Source organism: Ictidomys tridecemlineatus, chromosome 1 (genome assembly GCF_052094955.1).
Source record: "Ictidomys tridecemlineatus isolate mIctTri1 chromosome 1, mIctTri1.hap1, whole genome shotgun sequence".
In the NCBI taxonomy this organism is placed as follows: Eukaryota; Metazoa; Chordata; class Mammalia; order Rodentia; family Sciuridae; genus Ictidomys; species Ictidomys tridecemlineatus.
Window position 1 is genome coordinate 28,571,770 of NC_135477.1, and position 15,424 is coordinate 28,587,193.

The following is a 15,424-nucleotide window of genomic DNA, read 5'->3' on the forward strand; positions in this document are numbered from 1 at the left end:
ATTCCCTTAAAAATAAAATGTTTAATTGTAAACCTATGTAGTTTAATTTTTAATAATGGCTGTTTTTAACAATCTGTGCAAATTTCCTAAAATTTTAACTATCAGCTCTCAGGCCAGCAGGAGATAACTCCAATATACCACTAGATGTGACCATTTTTTTTCATAACTTACAGACACAAAAAAAGGAGAAGTATCACCATCTTGTGGACTTTCAAGATATTGTCAATTTATTACAGCTTTGTTGAATTTTTATAAATTTCTTTTGCAAGAAATTTTGTTGAAATTTTTATGATGCATTCTCCCTCTTTCCTCCAAAGCCATTTTTTTTTCCCTTCTGAACATTCTTAATGGCAAAGTATAGATATCGTGGGCCTTTGCCCTACATACTTCACAGTGTATTTGTTATAAATAGGAATATCCTCTTTTATAACCACGATACAGTTATCAAGGTCAACAAATTTAACATTGAAAGTTCTAATAAAAAACAGATGTAATACAATGTTACTGCATCAAATATATCTTCTATTGCATATTTCCCTCTCCAATACAGAATACAGTTTAGGGTTAAGTGCTACACTAATTTTCAAGCCTCTAGCCTCCTATACTCTGGGAACATTTCCATAGCCTGTTAGGACACTGACATTTTGGAATAATAGCTCCCCTATCCACCCTTTTTGAAAACATTATTCACTTAAGGTTTGTCTTATGTCCCATGATAAACCCGATATTATATATACTCAACTAGAACACTACAAAGGTGGTGATGTGTACTCAGGGAATCACATCTGGAGACACATGATTTTCATCTGTCCTTCAATGATGCTCTTAACTTTTATCATCCAGTCACAGTGTTGTCCAATTTCTTAAATTACTGTGCATTTTCTCCCTTGTAAGAAAACAAGCAGTCTGTGGGGTGGCACTTCAAAAGCAAGCAAATATCCCGTTTTTTCATCAAAATATCCCCCTACAGTTAGCACTCCATATGCTAAATCTGATGATTTTTATCTAATACAATCTTTATTATGATGGTTGCAAAATAATGATTTTTCCAAATCCAGCAGTCCCTCTACATTTACCAGTCAGTCCTAGGCCTTATTCTGAAAACAAAAGTAAACCATAAGGGCTGGAGTTGTAGAATGTTTGCCAAGCACATGTGAGGCAATGGCTTCGAACCTCAGCACCACATAAAAATAAACAAACAAAATAAAGGCATTGTGCCCACCTACAACTAAAATAAATAAAATTTTTTAAAAATTTTACTCATAATTGATGCTAAGATTCATTGTTATAACCTCAGCTCTCCATGGCTGGTTAATACAAGAAATGTCTACCTGGAAAATATTTTCTAACTTTTATAAAATCAAAAGTAAGGCAAATATCATCCAGTGTTCCATTTATAACAAAAAAGAATAAAAGTATGTCTCCCAAAGTTATGCGGTCCCTTGTGTAGATCAAGAATGTGTCTCATTCTGCTCTCTTTTCTACAAAAAATAAAAATTTAGTTTGGTGTTCAAATGTAAAGATTAATCCATTCTAGATATCTGCATATCTGGTAGTATTTACTCCTCTGTCACTTTTTAAAGTCATCTCAAATTCCTTTGAGGAGGAGTCAAGACACAATTAATTCATACATATTAATAAACAAAATATAAAGGCAAGGGAAATATTTGGGCAATATATTTACTTCAAATCTATTTTCAGAAGATATCTTTAAGCTTCATCAACTTAAATTTATTTAAGGGACTGGGGATGTGGCTCAAGCGGTAGCGTGCTGGTCTGGCATGCGTGCGGCCCGGGTTCGATCCTCAGCACCACATACCAACAAAGATGTTGTGTCCGCCTAGAACTAAAAAATAAAAAATGTTGGAAATTCTCTCTCTCTCTCTTCTCTCCTCTCACTCTCTCTTTAAAAAAAAAAAAAAAATTTATTTAAATTATTTTTAAAGGGGCTGGGAATGTGGCTCAAGTGGCAGCACGCTAGCCTGGCATGCGTTCGGCCGGGGTTCGATCCTCAGCACCACATACAAACAAAGATGTTGTACCCGCCAAAAACTAAAAAATAAATATTAAAATTCTCTCTCTCTCCCTTTTAAATAAATAAATAAATAAATATAACTAGCTAAAAAAAGTTTTAAAAAAATTATTTTTATAAATTTTAGGATAAATACCTCAAATGACGTACACATTGCGTTCTATCCATGACATCATCTTTAAAATAGTTTGCAACAAACTATGCAATATAAAGATATTTATATAAAGTATATACTACCAGACCATTACAATTCTCATTATTACAATACCAATCTATCTTGAATATAAGATTCAACACAAGAATCTAAGCACAAGCCTCAGAAATGGACAAAAATCTATACGGGAACTCATTTTATAATAAATGTGGCATCTCAAAACAATGGGAAAACATGGAGCATTCAATGCTAGGAAAAATGTCTGGCTGTTTATTTGGCTTGTCAAGACTGAGGATTTTACACTATACTCAAGTCTATGATTGGTCTATGATTTTTTCCTCCTATTGAATATGACATAATTGGGTTATCAAAGTTCCTGCAAGACATAGGAAATTAGTTAAGTATTTATATGTAAAGCAAGGCTTACTTAAGTTCCATGTGAGCGGAACTCACAAGCAGCACTGTCGTGGAAACATTTTTGGTGAAGATGTTTAAAAATGACTCATTTTTAATGTCAAAGATAAGTTTTTCTTCTTGACCTAGTTTGGCAAATCTGTTTTTCTAGAAAATTTGCTTTTTAACCTAAGTTTTTACATTAATTGATACAAAAGTTGCTCACAGTCCTTCCTTGCTATATATTGCTTTATATTTGCTATAGTTGCCATTATGTTCTCTATTTTGGTTCTTAATAGTATTCATTTGTATTTTCATTCTTTTGTATTTGATCAATCCTGCCAGAAATCTCTCCTATAAATCTTTCAAAGGGCCAAATTTGGGTTCTATAGATTATCTCTACTATTTATTTTTCTACTTCATTAATTTCTGTTCTCATATTTATTTTCTTCCTTCAGTTTTCCTTAGGATTATTCTATTTATGTTTTATTACCTTCTTCAGTCAGTGATTTCACTGGCTATAACCCAAAGTTATTTGTAATTGCTACTTTTATTTGTATTACAAAAGATTTTCAAACATAAAATAGAGAAAATATTACAATGAACTGCCAAACACCCATCACCCAGCTTCAAATTACAGTTAATGTTTCTTCATTTTATCTATGCACATTTCTCAACTACTGTATTATCTTAAGTAATTCCCAGATATTATTTCATTTCACCTTTAAATATTTCAGTATATATATTTAATAAAAGTTTTAAAAATACAACCAAATTAGAATACCAAATTTCACCTTTTTAAAAAAGAAAGAATTCTTTCTAGTGTCGTATATCCAGTATTCAAATTCTACCAATTGCCTCTCATTATTTTTTTGAAAGCTCAGTTTTTTAAAATCAGGATCCAAAAGGAACTACAGGTTGCTCTGACCATTCAATCTACTGATGTCCACCATCTATTGTATTTTCCAGTCCTGACACTTAAGAAAATGTTATTTGTTCTAATGTCCCACATTCTGAATTTTGATGACTGCATGTTCATGGTGTTTTTAAATTAAGTTCTTACAGTTTCTGTACTTCTAGAAAAGTGGTGTTTGATCCTAGAAGCTTAATTGGAGTTGGATTCAATGTTTTTATAGCAAGCATTCTTCATAGCTAGTGCTAAAAACTTCCTATTGTATCACATCAGGGAGCACAAAACCTGATTGCCTCCTTTTTGTAATGCTAACATTGATCAGTTGACCCAGGCACTGTTAGCCTGAACTACCATTATAAAACTGCCCACCAACCTTTCACCTAAAAGTTTTAGCAACATTTGATGAAAAATGCTGATTTTTAAAAAAAAGGAAAGAAAAGAAAAATGCCAAGATAGACTATTTCATCAGGTTTTACAAACTTATGACAGATATTTCATCAGGTTTTACAAACTTATGACATTCTGTCATTCTTTCTGGATATGTTAGCTGGGATTTCAGAATGAACTTTCATGAACTATTTTGTGACTCAAAGGTAGATCTTATATAGGTAAGACATAATGATTCTTAAGCAGTTTCTGAATGAACTGGTCATTTGGAATCCTCCAAAGATGAAAAATATAATTATTTTGTCTTAACAAAACAAAGCAAATAACAACAACAAAAAATCCCTTATGGATTTTTACATATTTGCTCTGTTTGAATCCATTAACTATCTTTGGCTGATGGCAGCCCCTTCAATTCTGACATAACCCCCAGTGTTTTGTGTTGTTTTTTTTTTTTTTTTTGATAGTCTCATGCTTTCCAGTATGACATCTTATGTAAGACTTACTAAAAGTTGGAATCAGTCATTTCACAAAGTCCTGTTTCATTTCAGTGAAAAATAGTATTTTAAAATCACAATCTGGGCACTAAGACATTTCACTGTTTCTTGTTAGTTCTGATTCTTTTTGTTGTTGTTGTTTGTATATATTAACTTGATTTCCAAGTTGATTACACTGTAGTCTAAATGAGACCAGATCTTTAAAATTTGTTGACTTTTGTTTTCATGGTCTAGTAAATGGTTAATTTTGGTCAATATCTCATCTTTGTCTTTAGAAAAATCATATAAATGAGCTAAAGTACTGTGTAGGGGTTTAACAATGTGGCAGAACATTTGCCTAGCTAGCATGCACAAGTCCCTGGGGTTCCATCTTTAGCACCACAAAAAAAAAAAAAAAAAAGTATTATTCAAATCATATCCTTAATTAACTGCCTACTGTTTGTGGATTTGACCTCTCCTCGTAATTTTGCCATACTTTTATGTGATTTCTAAAAGTTATGTTATCAGGTACTTTTACCGAGAATTGACCTAACTTTTTGGTAAACTGCTACATTTATCTAAATTATGTAATGACTCCTTCCATTGTGATTTTTGGGGGACAGGGTTAAAATTTATTTTGTATAAACATTATACACCTTCATAAACTTTCATTTGGTTATGTATCTTTGCTTATCCTTTCATTTTCAAACTCACTGTTTCATGTTTTAGGTGGCTTTCTCACAAACAGCATACTACTGAACTGTGTATTTTTTTTTTACCCAATTTGTCTATCTCTTTGTCTTTTAATTATCAAATTTAGTATCCATTTATAGATATTGTGATTATACAAGCATCAGAAAGTGCTTTTACCTTTAAATTCTGTGTCTCCTTTCTATTTACCCTGCTTCCTTATAGCCTTCTTCTTTTTCTGCTTTCTTAGAGATTGAGCAAGTTTTTACTTTTCCTCAATCCTAGCAAAATTGTATAGTCTGATTTGAGTATTTGAGTTCAGAGTCTTTTACTGATTTTATTCAATCAGGGCAATAAATTCAGATCTATCTTCCCTGCCATCAGTCATCTTCTCACATGTGCCTATTCTACATCTTAACTACACAATTAGTTTTTTAAATTTTAATAGCCATAATCTGTGATATTGGGGACCAAACTCAGGGGCACTCTGCCACTGAGCTACACCCTCAGTCCCTTTATTTGAGATAGCATCTTGCTAAGTTGCTGAGGCTGGCCTGGAACTTGTAATACTCCTGTCTCAGCCTTCTGAGTCACTGGGATTACAGATGTGCACCACTGTGCCTGGCTGGCTATGGTTTCTATTACAAAAGTTCTGCCTATCTCACACCATGTCTCTGATCTCCCTGGTCATATTTTTTTTGAAGTTTTGTTATTGTGGTTGTTATTCTTTTTTAAACAATTTCTCTTTTCATCTATCTTTAATTATTTTTAATAGTTTTACACTATGGTCAAAAATTATAATTGTGGCATTTAATTTTAATTTATAAACTGCACTAAATTTTATTATAATTTAACACGTATTTTTTGAAATTTTTGAGGATTTAATTCTGTTTACTCTGTTTTGCCTAATGCACTGTCTTTTTGCTTTTTGTAATTTAGGGTAGTGAGCTGAACTTTAGTGGGACTTTACAGAATTCCATTCAGCCAGACTATTTATGTCCTTCTAGAATGGTTCTGCAATAATGTTAAATTTTCAGTTTGGAAAGTTCTGGACCATACATGTAAAAAATAAACCCACATGGAGGTAAAGCAGTAGTTATAAATTCCCAGAGAAAACTTTTCCCCTTCACTCAGAGCTCAGATTAAAAACTTACTTATTTTCTTTCTGTGACACTGAAAAAAATATATTTTTTTTCCTAGCCTACTCTTTGAGTAAGCTGAGAGTTAAGACCTTAGGGGCTTTACTCAGTAACTTAACTCCTCATCTCTTCTAGGCCCAAGGCCTTTACTCCTATTTACTAGGAGTAAAATTCAAGCTTCTTCATTACTAAAAACAGCAACCATTAGCCATTAGTAAAAGTAAAATATAATCCCAAATCATAAACAATTTAAATAGGAATGTTTTTATGATGACACACCCACACAATGAATGGATAGCCAACACAAGTGAAAAAAAGAAATTACAATTCCAATCCATTTTTTCTTACACTAAAATACGTGCATGTGGGGTGTGGCTCAGTGATAGGTGCCTGGCATGAGCAAGACCCTAGGTCTGATCCACAGTACTGCTAATAAATAAATAAATAAATTCATGATCCACAAATGACTAATCTTTACCTTGGTCAAAATAGTTATATGTGTGGCACAATGGACTTTTACTCAGTCATTAAAAAAAATGAAATTATGTCATTTGCAGGAAAATGGATGGAACTTGAGACCATTATGTTAAGTGAAAAAGCCAAACTCAGAAGGTCAATGATCATATGTTTTATCTCTATGTGGAAGCTAGAGAGGAAAAAGGTAAAGAAAGTTAAAGTGGGGATCTCATAAAAAGCAAAGGGAGATCTGTGAGGCTGGGGCAAGAGGACAGTCAGTGTAGGTAATGAATGATTGGGTCAGGAAGATGAGGGCTGATCCAAGAAGAAATAAAGTACTAATACCTTCAGAACTCTTCCCCTCCTTCAATCCATTGCCAAGGTTACATGTCTCCAGAGAACAGTTTCTCCCTGCAAGGGGTTGTTAACGAGTAGCCTCTGGTTGGCTCCCTTCCTGCCTGTACCTGTGGGTGGCTTCATTCCTGCTCTTAGGTCACTCTTATCTTTTGGGTCAAATTGGCAGGATGGGTGGAGAGAGAACAAAGGAAATCAAAAATATATAAAAGGGGCAGGACATCTCCACTCTCTCAGGCAACACCTAGGGTCCCCTCTTCTGCAGGAGTCTCTCTGTGTGTTCTATCCTTTAAATAAAACTTTTGCTCTTGCTTCAGAGTTTCTTGGGTGTTCAATCTTGAAATGGGATTCCAACCTGACTCAACACCAGTATCATCAGTAGGACAGAGGAAAGGGGCTGGGGCTAAGAAGTGCTGTGGAGTAATACTGGCCAAACCGTATTGTTATATTGTGTGCACATACTAATACATAAAAACAAATCCCACCATTATGCACAACTATAATGCTGCAATTTAAAAAAGAAAAGTAATCAGGTGTGGTGTAAGTTACTAAGCCTCAAGTTTACTCAAAACATAAAATGAGAATAAAAAAACGTATTTCAAGCAGATTAAATAAGATTGTACATGTATAAAAATTTGTCAGGCATGGTAAAGTCTCTATGGAAGTTAGCTATTCAGTAGGCAATTGAATTCCATAAGTTTTAAGTTTCCAAGGAAGTCAAAAGTCCTTAAAATATTACAACGTGTACTGGCTGCTTGTAAAATCTATTACTGGACACTAACATCTACTTGCTTATATATCCTAGCTTTATCCATCCTTCTCCCAATAATAGTTCAATGTTGTAAACATGTAATAATACAAAGTAAATTCAATGCAACCAATTGTAACATGAAAATTCAATTCTGAAAAGAATGTGAAATTTCATGAAGACTATGAAAATACTGAAAAAGATACTCATCTCACAGCTAAAAGGGGAAATTCAACAAGAATAAGCTACAACAGGAATCAAGAAAAAAAGGAAATAACAAGGGATTAAGAAAATCTCTTGAGAAACTGGTAAATCCTTTAACACTTTTGAAAAAACTGATGCACTAGCTTGGTCCATATGATAAATGCTAGGAAAACTGAAGACAAAATAAAGTATGCTATCAGACTATCACCAATTTTAGTGGAAAAAATATGCCCAGAAAATATCATATCATTCTTTTATTCACCCAGGGGATTAAATTCAGAGCTTCACAAATGCTAAGCACACACTGTACCCACTGAGCCACAACCCCCAGGCCCCATTCTTTATTAATTCTGAGAATCAGCACAGCTACAACTACAACCTACATTTTGTGAACTATATGGTAAAATAAATGTTTCCATTTCTGAAGGTCATCTCTAATAAATTTTTTTTTCTAAAGCTAATAATCAAAAAACATTAGTCTCCACTTTTAAATAGGCCAATTTTTAAGAAATGTTTTCCAAGTACCAATTTTCTCAACTGGCAAGAGTTTCTCATAAATGTACATTCCTAAGGAGAAAAAGATTATTTGAACTGCTAACAGAGGTTATAACTTGGAGAGCAATAAATGAATGAGGAAAAAATAATTTTAAAGAGTTACTATTTTTAAAAAATTTTTTGTAGTTGTAAATGGACAGCATGCCTTTATTTGTTTATTTTTATGCTAAGGATCAAACCAAGTGCCTCACATGCTAGGCAAGTGCTCTGCCACTGAGACACAGCCCCAGCCCAAGGATTACTATTTTTTTATACTACCTTTATCACAGTATTGTTTAATTGTTTTACAACTAACATGGACTAATTTTGCAATTAAAAACAAAAATCACTAAAATTTATAGACAATTTATTTTGGTAAACTAGGACACTACAGTAAACTGATACAAGAGAAAGCAAAAGCAATGAACACTGATAAACAAATCTTCATTGGGTTAAATTACTGTAAGTAGAGAAATGATGAGTGGAGAAAGGAGGGGAACTTTTTAATGTACCTGACAGCATAATAAAACCAGCAGCACACAATACCTGATGATGGAAATTACCCTAAAAATATTTCAGAATGCTGAGCAATCTCGACTTCTTGGTCTAAGAATGATCTAGGACTACACTGTTGAATATACTATCCACAAGCAGCTACTAGGCACTGGAAATGTAGATGGCCTGAACTGAGATGTGCTGTGCACATGAAGCATACCTGGATTTTAAAGACTTGGTACAAAAAAAAAAAAAAAACAAAAAACAAAAAAACAAAAAACGGGGGAGGGGGGTTAAAAATCTCATTTTTATATATTGAAATGATACAATTCTGGATACACTAGATCAAATAAAACATTAAAATTTTAACTTTATCTGTTTACTTATGTACTTTTAAAAATGGTTTCTAGAAAATTCAAAATTACATATGTGGTTCACATTTGTGGCCCACATTAGATTTCTAATATTATAACACTAAGATCTTGCTGTATCCCTGATGCCACAGGAACAAACACAATCTGCTTTTCCTCGTCTTGTCGGCCTCAACAACATGGGAATATACCAAATCAGAAAATCAACCAAAGCATGAGCATACATATAGATAGACAAGCTTATCTCTAAACACTTTAATGTTCCCTAAATTCATAATGATTTTTAAAAGGTCTCAAAAAAGTCCTTAATGCTTCATAAATCTAAAAGACCAATTCGACAACACTCCCATGAGATAAAAGTTGTCCTCAACAAATTTAGGAGCATTTTTTTCCAATGTAACTTTTTCTCCCCCTGAAAGTGAGGGTTTTGAGCTTATTATCTGAAATAGTGGAGTGCCTTAGATTTAGAAAAAGAAAGCAACTTCCATGCTAGGCACACCCTTGTAATCCCAGCAACTTTTCAAACTCAAGGCCAGCCTCATCAATTTAGTGAGGCCCTAACTTAATGAGACCTTGTCTCAAAATAAAAAAATAAATTAAAAAAAAAAGGGGCTGGGGATGTAGCTCAGTGTCAAGTTTCCCTTGGTTCAAGTCCCAGTACCAAAAACAACAGATAAATAAATAAATAGGTTTTATTTTTGTTTTACTATACTATCAAGAACATTCTTTTTTAAAAAATATTTATTTTTTAGTTGTAGTTAGACACAATACCTTTATTTTATTTATTTTTATGTGGTGCTGAGGATCAAACCCAGGACCTTGGACATGGCAGGCAAACACTCTACCCCTGAGCCACAACCCCAGGCCTCAAGAGCATTCTTTATCCTCATTGGTCTAATTACAAACCAGCAAAATTAAGAGATGCCTGGTTCATCAGTATAAATGCCCACTTGTAAGGAAATGAAAGTGTCTTAAAGGAAATTCAATATATTTACAATTAAATGTAAAACATTTAATTGTATAACAAAAGCAAACCAAAAGACTTCTGCATTCTATACTAAGATAATTAAATGCTTTTAAATTATAGCCATATCCTAAAAAAAAAAAAAAAATTCACTGTTCTTCTCTTCCTGTACCTCAGATAGAAAGTCATCTCCAGGATATATAAAGAACTCAAAACCTTGACATCAAAAAAACAAATAACCCAATCAATAAATGGACAAATGAACTGAACAGACACTTTACAGAAGAAATACAAATAGTTAACAAATATATGAAAAAATGTTCAACATCTCTAACAATTAGAGAAATGGAAATTAAAACTACAGTGAGATTTCATCTCACTCCACTGAGAATGGCAATTATCAAGAATACAAATAAATGTTGGTGTGTGTGCGGGGAGAAAGGTACACTCATAAATTGCTGATGGGACTGCAAATTCATACAATCGCTCTGGAAAGAAGTACAAACATTCCTAAACTTGGAATGGAACCACCATTTGACCCAGTTATGCCACTCCTTGGTATATACCCAAAGGACTTAAAATCAGCATACTACAGTGATGCGGCCACATCAATGTTTATAGCACCTCAACTCTAATAGCTAAACTATGGAACCAACCTAGGTGTCCCTCAACACATAAATAAAGAAAATGTGGTATATATACAAAATGGAATATTACTCAGCCATAAAGAAGAATGAAATTATGGCATTTGTCAGTAAATGGACAGAACTGGAGGCTATCATGCTAAGTGAAATAAGCCAATCCCAAAAAAACAAAGGCAGAATATTCTCTCTGATATGCAGTACACAATATGCTAATACACAATAAAGGGGTGGGGACCAGAAGTATAGAAGTTCATTGTATTAGACAAAGAGGAATGAAAGGAAAGGAGAGGGGATGAGAATAAGAAAGACAGTAGAATGAATGGGACATAACTTTCCTGTTCATATATGAATACATGACTAGTAAAAAATCACATTGTATACAACCTCAATAGGATCCTAGTTAGAGTAAGTTATACTCCATGTATGTATAATATGTCAAAATACTTGCAATGTCATATATACTTAAGAGAACAAATTTTCTAAAAAGTAGGATTTTGTAGGCAAGAGCCTTGAATTTTATTATCAATGTGTTGGGAAATTACTCAAAGTGTGTTTCAGTAAGAGAACTGACATGATCTAACTGAAGATCATTCTAATAACAAGTAAGTTATAGGGGGATAAGGGAAATGTTAGGAAGTTATTGTACCATATTTAGGATAGACACATAAGAAGTTATAAGTAGTAATCAAATTAATGAAGATTCTAAAACCAAAACAAATAAAACTTGGTGAATTCACTGTGGGTATGAAGAGAAGAAACGAATCACTCTGAGATTTTTAGTATGATTAATTTGGGTGATAATATTTATTATATTTTATTATAATATTTATTAAATTTTATTAAAATGGGGGAAGACTGAACAAGGAAAGAAAAAAAGAGGAACCAAGGGTTTTGATTTGGACATGTTAAATTTGCCTACTGGACATTCTGGTACAGTTGTTAAGGAAGCAATTAGCATATAATTCTGAAGAGCTGATGGGAGGTGTAAGCATTGGAGACAAAAAGAGCCACTGGTGCTTAGGGTTGAGAGGGACTCCAACACCTAGAAGTGAAGAGGAAGAGGAGGTACTACCATCAAAGAAGACTGAATAAACACACACAGAGAAAGTAAACAGGAGCATGTAAGATCCCAAATGGAAAGTACATAAAATACTTTTTAAAAGGCAACAGTAACAACTACTTTAAAGGTTGGTAAAAGGTCAAGTAGGAAGAACAGAAAAATCTCTACTGGATTTGGTAGGATAGAAGTTGTTAGTAACATTGGAATAGCTTCAGTGGAGTTAGGGAGATAAACATCTCAGTGGGAAGGGCTAGGAAACAAGTATGAGGTAAGGAAAAATGATCCAATGGGGAGGAAGAAACTGGTGATGCAAATGGGGGATGGGAGGGGAGGTTAATTATAAGAAAGGCATAAACAGGTTTTTAATCCTAGAACATAAAGTTACCAACTATGAGATTAGAAATTCTAACAATATCTGCTTCATCATTTTTTAGAAACATGAGGGGCATATTACATAAATATGATATTCTGTACCATTCAATTACTCCCCAGAGGGCCATTAAAAGCACTTTTAGCTTCATTATTTGTACATCGATAAAGCCCACATATTCAAAATCCATTTAAAAGTTATTTTTGATTTAGAAAAGTTCAGGATTAAAGCCTCTGCAAAATAGTTCTTTAGTCATTTGAATTCAATCAGTAAGGCACATATACTTCTTTAGCAGAAATATATGTCTTCGGAGTACTAGGCACCCTTGCGAATGTAGCAGTTTAATGTTGGTAAACATTTATACAGTGCTTAGTGTTCTGCTAACTGAACTACATTACCAAGTTTTTTAAAATATATTTTTAGATGTTGATAGACTTTTATTTACATGCGATGCTGAGAATCAAACCCAGTGCCTCACGCCAGGCAAGAGCACTACTGCTGAGCCCCAGCCCCAACCCACCAAGTTCTTTTTCTTCATCACTATGGGCTATTTATTACTTAAGAAATAATATCCCCTAATAGAAAAAATAGGGTTTCTCTATACAAAACCCATATCAAAGGTCTACAAAAAGAGGAAATTTTTAAGAAAAAAATTAAAGCAGTATAAAGCTAATAAAAAGTAAGGATGTTTTTGTATTTTTTCTCAGTATAAAAGGTTTACACAATAAATCTAAAAATTTTTTAAATGTGTGATCTCACCTTTCAGAGATAAGAACAATGATAACATTTTGTCATATACACTTCTAATTATTTTTATATTTTCAAAACCATGGTTAAAAATACACAATAAAATTTCTCTTGATTTTTTAACCATATAGTACAGTACTTTTAACTATGTGCACTCTGTTGTACAATGTATCTCTAGAACTTTTTCTTTTTCTTTTTTATTTTTGGTACTGGGGATTGAACCCAGGGTCACTTAATCAATGAGCCACATCCCCTTTTTTACTTTTTAATTTTGAGACAGGGCTTCACTAAGTTGCTGAGTCTGTCTTTGAACTTGCAATCCTCCTGCCTCGGCCTCTGTAGGCTCTGGGATTACAGGCATGCACCAACACACCCAGCCTAGAACTTTTTCATCTTGCAACTCTCTACTCACTGACTAGCCACCCCTTGTTTCTACCTTCCTGTAGGCTTTAGCAACCACCACTCTGCTTTGTTTTATGAGTTTGACTTCTTTAGCTATGTCATATCAGTAGAATCCGGTAGCATTTCTTTTTTTGTGATTGTCTTACTTCACTTAACATATTAATGTCCTCAAGGTTCAACCATGATGTAGCCTAATAGTAATTCCTTCTTTTTTTAAAGCTGAATAATACTCCACTATGCATTCTTTACTTTATCCATTCTTAGGTGATGGACATTTAGGTTCCTTCCATATTTTGGTTACTGTGACTAATGCTTCAATGAATATGGGGCTGCAGACATCTCTTCCAGATGCTGTTTTCAATCCTTTTGTGAAACTTACTCAAAAGTGGGATCACTGAATCACATACTACTGTTTTTAATATTTTGAATGATTTCTACACTGTTTATAATAGCTGCACCATTTTACAATCCCACCAACAATGCAAGGGTTCCAGTTTTCCACATCTTTCCTAACTTCTCTTATTTTCTGGGTTTTTTGTTTGTTTAATAGTGGTTATCCTAACAGGTGTAAAATGATATCTCACTGGGGTTTTGATCTACATTTCCTTGAATGATTAGTGATGCTGAGCATCTTTTCTTGTAATTGTTGGTTATCTGAGTATTTTCTGTGGAGAAATGTTTATTCAAAACCATTGCCCATATTTTAATTGAGCTGTTTGTTATTATTAAGTTGTAAGAGTTCCTACATATTCAGGATATTAACCCCTTATCTGATAAATGGTTTACAAATATATTCTCCCATTCTGCAGGTTGTGTTTTCACTCTGATAACTGTTTCCTCTGCTGAGCAAAAGGTTTTCAGTTTGATGTGGTCCATGAAATAAATACTTACCCTCAATATATGCATTACTCTTTATTTCTTATTTACTTTATTTCATTTTTTAAATTTAAGATTCTTAAAATTTAAAATCAATTCATTAAAATGATTTCACTTACAGAGTTTAAAAAATACTACCAATAGCATCTTCAAGTGAAAAACTTATACAATAGACACAGAGTTATTCTCTATTTCAAATAATATGGAATTCTAGTTGTAAATACAAGGGAAAGTTACACATGAGTAAAAAAATCAGATTTTATCAACTGATCAGAATTATTCTTTAGTACAATAATAAAATTAGGTATACATTCAGTGCTTCTACACTCTCAAGGTATTCCACTCCCAGTTACATAGTATTTGCAAGTAACCAATCTCCTTCCAAGCTGATTGTAGTAGCACATGCCTGTAATCCCAGCTACTTGGGAAATTAAGGGAGGAAGGCAGCAAATGTGAGGCCAGATATGGATACTAAGTAAAATTCTCTCTTAAAATAAAAAGAGGCTAGAGAGAGGGGATGGGAATAGGAAAGACGGTAGAATGAATCGCACATAACTTTCCTATGTTCATACATAAATACCCAAACAGTATAATTCACCATCAGGTACAACCACAAGAATGGGAAGTTATACTCCATGTATGTATGATATGTCAAAATACACTCTACTGTCATGTATATCTAACAACAACAAAAAAAAAAAGAGGCTAGGTATAGCTCATTGGTAGTGTACCCAAGGGTTCTATTCCCAGTACTGGAGGGGGGGGGCACACAACCAAAACATAACAAAGAAACACTTGTGTGTTATATATATAAATATAAAAAATTATTGTTGGACAATAGAGAAATGCCTTCGTATTTTAAAATCTATAAAATCTGCTAATGAACCATAACTGACTATGCTATAGTTTTCTTAATGCATTCTTTCATAAATGTACTCACACTTTCACACTTGAAGACACAAAATAATTCTCACTTCTCTTCAAACCAGATTGTACAAAACATGTACTACAATTTAAA

The 15,424-nt window shown here is 33.3% G+C and overlaps 1 protein-coding gene across 7 annotated transcripts in view; it reads right to left on the bottom strand.

Annotated features, from left to right (window-relative positions):
- Window positions 1–15,424, bottom strand: part of R3hcc1l (R3H domain and coiled-coil containing 1 like) — a 92,184-nt gene that overhangs the window by 37,180 nt on the left and 39,580 nt on the right. Inside the window, exon 1 of one of the 7 annotated variants that reach the window (XM_078029880.1) lies at window positions 743–1,176. The exons of the other annotated variants lie outside the window; for them this stretch is intronic. The gene's annotated coding sequence lies outside the window, so the exon portion shown is untranslated. Of the gene's footprint in view, window positions 1–742; window positions 1,177–15,424 lie in introns of those variants that run through there. 7 annotated transcript variants of the gene reach the window in all.